Source organism: Pinus tabuliformis, chromosome 6 (genome assembly GCF_031772625.1).
Source record: "Pinus tabuliformis cultivar Carrire ecotype Pingquan chromosome 6, CPIR1, whole genome shotgun sequence".
Classification (NCBI taxonomy): Eukaryota; Viridiplantae; Streptophyta; class Pinopsida; order Pinales; family Pinaceae; genus Pinus; species Pinus tabuliformis.
The window spans coordinates 1,389,548,080-1,389,552,936 of NC_142292.1; the positions used below are offsets into that span (position 1 = coordinate 1,389,548,080).

A 4,857-nucleotide genomic window follows, 5' to 3' on the forward strand; every position below is an offset into this window, starting at 1 on the left:
GCTCCAATCTTCTTTGTATGGGCATGTATCTTGCTATTAATATAAATAAGGACTGCATCAATCTTCTTTATATGGGCAGGTATCTTACTATCACTATAAATAAGAAGCTGCATTTTCAGCCCTGTTGAAAGTATCCCAAATTTATTAAAAAAATTGTTGTTAAGGATCTTACATTCTGATTAATTTCATAATCAGTAATTAAAAAAATTAAAAAAAAAACTTTTATTGTATCCCTATATTCCATACACAAGCCCGTTGATACAGAAATCCTTCTTTCAATAAATCGAATAAGAGAACCAATCTTCTCTATTGCACATACAATCTAGTAATGCTGGTTATGAATACATATATAGATCACAATGGTTGTGTGCAGCGGTAGCAGGAACACACTGAATAATGACAAGAAATCATAACAGAGAATATAAGCCAGAGGAGAAATCAAAGAGGCATATGCTTACATCGAATCACAAACTGTACGCGTGAAGGACAGCTCGTTTTTTCCGTTGTCATAAAGTATATGGTAGTTCTGCTGTTGAAAATTACCAAATATGGACATCCCACTACTTGGTAACATTGCAAGGCAGATAATGCCACTGCTATCCACATATATGTAATTTTGCTTGGGCAAGTTGTAATTTGCTCCTTTGAAGTGGAAAGTTATGGTCGGAAATTTAGTTGAATGGCCAGATTTTCCGTTATAGCAGAGGTCCAGTCCAATGGTAGTGCCATCCGCCTGCGGGAGACTAATCGATGAGATCAGGGCTTTCTTCAGAGAATCATACCCAGCCTGTTCCAGATACGTGATGGTTGTTCCAGAGTCGATGATAAGTCCGCCGGTGCCATCAGATTGAAGATCAAATGTACCACGGGGGATACTCAATAATTTACCACCAACGCTGATTCCTTCCAAAGAAAGATAATAGAAAGTCGGCTGGGAGCTGCTCTGTATAAGAGGAGTGGAACCCACAGTCTTGCCACTGAGGCTAGCAGTGTCACCTAAAAACAAAGAACTGGTTTTGGAAGCAGAATCAGTAACAGACATGAGGCAGTAAGAAAACTTATTACCCACCGAGTCGCCAACCTGTGAGATGAAGGATAATGGGCCGCGTCCGAACCCTATTAATCCGCCTCCTTGGCTGAACCCACTTCCTTCATTATCCTGCCCGCAACCAAACGCAATATGGGGAATTGACTGAGAAGAAAGGGTAAAGGTCTCGTATGAAAGGATTCCCTGCGTTGAGGAGTAATCACCATAAGTGTACAAGTACTCGCATGTTGCACTAATGCAAGCCGAGGCGGGAAGAGCCAAGCACATAGAGCTTTTGCAGGAGACCGTACCGTAAGTGGAGGACATGGAAGGATCATAGATTGGAGTTGGCTGTTTATAACAATCACTGCAAGGCAAGCACTGTGTCCATGTCAGGTCACTCCCGGTATCCAGAATTGCAGAATAGGATAAACTTGGCTTACCAATTGCCAACTGCATGAGAAATTCTCCATTTCCTGCACTTACAGGAGCCTGCACATCCTTCACTTGACCACCCAATTTCACAGATTTTAAACCTGCAGACATCTGTAGTTTTTCTAGCCTGTCTTGACTGCGTTCGATTGCTCGTTTTAAGCGCTCAATGGATGAAATATTGCCCGGAGAGATGGGAGAGAGCAGTGAATCTCTATGCACGAGATCGATTCTCAATCCCAGGCGGGGTCTATGAGGCAGACTTTCACCAACAAATTCGTTCACAGAAAACTTGTTTAGATTTCTGCATTGCATTAAACGAAAAATGGAAAGCAACATCAGAGGGATAAGAAGATTTTTGCAGGCACCAAGATATCTGGCTGACAGTCCGGCCATATCTCGTGTACTACTTCGTACAGATAGTTTCCCGAAGGAACGGGGGAGGACCTGAGAAAAGAATGAAGGGCAGATCATTTTTTCTCCGGGGATTGCGTAGTGTTTATTGAGGAAAAGTTCGGTTCACTCATTGTATGTCTACCTGCCCATGTCGTATGAGGGCATTGCTATGCCATGGCATAATTTGTTATTTTTACGCGTACTGTTTAGGCTACAATTTCGTCAAGAAAGTATTAAAATTCTGGTAATGATTTTTAGAAATTTACTAGAAACTTTTGAAATTTTTGTTGAATTTGTCTGTAGTTTAAAAATGAATTAAATACTACGATTATTATATTTCTTGATTTTTATTTACCGAATTTTAACTATAGACTCACCTACCAAAATTGTGACATCAGTAAACAACCTCTTTTTTATTTTAAATCCGTGAGGCTGGCTTGCAGTTGAAACAAAACAATCGTATACGTACACATGCTCGAAGCCTACAGTGCACGCCAATTACTCAATGGGGCGACGGGTTACTTGTATGTTGGTAGCCTTACTTTCAAGCTGGTAAAGTTTCACCTCCCGGGAACGCATTGAAAATCACATTTTTCCTAACATTCTGTTGTCTGGTCAATTCTGTCTCGGTTTACTTTACGCAAGGTTTTGGTGAATGATTAAAATTTTTGATGAGATATTTCCTTCATTAAAATATCCCCTGGAAATTAGTACTATCATGATTGGTACTTCGTACTTTTGTAAATCCTATTATGTGGAAATTATTGTTATGTGAAAATGATTGAAACCCAGGGAGAGAAATGATTGAAACGCAGGGAGAGAACCGATGAAGTGCAGAGAACATTAGCTGTGGCGTAAGATATATGTCACAGTAGAGTGTTTTCCTGAAAAATTGGGTAGGTTAGGTGAGCTAGCGACAGCTCAGAATCCATGGATGGAGGATTCAATCGACCTGGGGCCATGTACTCGAGAAAACTTCTGTCCTACTTATGAAACGGTGAGATACTTCGTTGGGTGGTCCTATGTACAGCACTGGCTAGGGGAATCTTGGGAAGCATACGCTGGGGTGGCCATTTTAATCAAGATCAAGTCACCCATGGCGTCGTTGTAATGTGGACCTCACGAAATCATTGAGTGAGGATTATGGCTTGTAATAGGAATTATGTTTTCCGAGTTATATGTGTGTATTTTTGAGTCTGTGTTCTGTGAAATCTATGTGGAAGCGTATGGATGTTAAGCGATGGAGAGACGTTGCGAGTGTGTGTTGCAGGTCTAAATGTCGAGTATCAAGCTTGTGTTCCAGTGACGGGATGATCCACTATTGATCACATAATGGATCAATCGTGATCCATTTACGTGGATTGCATCATAAGCAACACAATCTTGAGCCAAGGTGATCTATTAAATTGGATTTCATGCGTAAGACTGAGAGGAATAAGAATTCAATGTTTTGGTCCACAACCATGATGCAGGGGAGGATCTTGTCAATGTTGGGAATGAAGGCATAGTTGGGCCAATTCCCTCTGGTTAGCCCTGACCTTCCTTAGTTAGCCCAACCATCTAGTCAGCTATTCCTTCTAGTTGGCTCTAGCTAGTCATTTATTTAAGTCGAATTGAGTTCCTTCTGGTCAAATATTCCTTCTAGTTGGCTCTAGCTAGTCATTTAGTTAAGTCGAATTGAGTTCTAGTTGAGGCTCAACCCTTTACCAAGTGTGGGTCGGTTAGTGAGATCAAAGTTGGGTTAGTTGGCCCAACCCAATCGATGCATTTCACCATGGTTTAGTTGGGTCGAGGAAGAAAGCACACTTATTTTGTCACAAAGAGCAAGAAATTTGGAGCAACTAGAAAGGTGAGGCCACAAATAGTGTTAGTGGCCTGAATTGTAGGTTTTAATCCCGTATAGAAATTACCTGCATACGAATTCTAAAAATAGAAAATAAACAATGGTGAAAGCATAAAACATAAAACCAATTTACACACAAATTTTCCCCTCGGTACCAAATTGATTTTTCATTATATTCTTTTCAATGTCACAATACATATATATACATGCTAAAACATCCATAAACCCCAATCCATTAACCTTGGATTAGAACATATCTGTAGTTCCCTTGACTAGATCTACAAAAATACCATGGATACAAAACCATCATGCCCAAAACCATGCACAAAACCATAGGTAGGTTCGTCCACCTAATATAAGGTCCAAAAAATATTTCTCCAGGGTGTTGCCCCAGACTCTGTAGGGGGGATTACTACCCCCCTCAAACCCCCCAACAGGGGGGTGGGTTGCCACCCCCCTTGTTGTGCCTGACACAACAAACAGGGTGGTCTATCACCCCCCCACATGTGGGGCTAGTCATGGAAACAATATAACACACACCCAACATGAACATTATGGTTTGTCAAGGCCTTAAAAGAGTTATGAGTTTGTTGTTGTTATTTAAGGCAAGAAGAGCCAATTTAGTGGGCCCATAACCCACAGGCATTTGAATTCAAACCATCTGGGGATCAAATTTGACAGACCCCTAGAATTGATTTTCATCACATGCCCGGGGCACTTAAATTTTTTAGAGAGTTCACAAGTCAAGCTTTCGATTCTAATGAATTCCTGATGGATTTTGAGTAGATTCAACCAAAAAATATGCTCGAAAAACCTCCAAAATGTATAATAAGTAGAGGACGCTTTATTTTTCCTTGGTGAAATTTCTCCTCTACATTAAAAATTGAAATAGCCATTTTTCATGATATTACATCTATACATAAATAATCACTCCTTTTATTAATAATAATTCTTTTTACAACGGAACAAATAGTTTTTTATTAATAAAAATATATCGTTTTAGTGCAAGTACCCATACACAAGTCTTCATGTTCAAGGATTAAACTACATTAAAAAACCCATGCTATAGCTACCCTATTATTATGGCTACCTTTGTTCACATTTCCAAAAATATTCCCACTATAATCCTTACAAAAACTGTGTAATAAAAACCTATATG

At 39.8% G+C, this 4,857-nt stretch overlaps 1 pseudogene; it reads right to left on the bottom strand.

The window, feature by feature from the left end:
- Positions 1 to 255: 255 nt before the first annotated feature.
- On the bottom strand, positions 256 to 1,998 carry LOC149263814 (aspartic proteinase nepenthesin-2 pseudogene; annotated as a pseudogene).
- Positions 1,999 to 4,857: the final 2,859 nt, after the last annotated feature.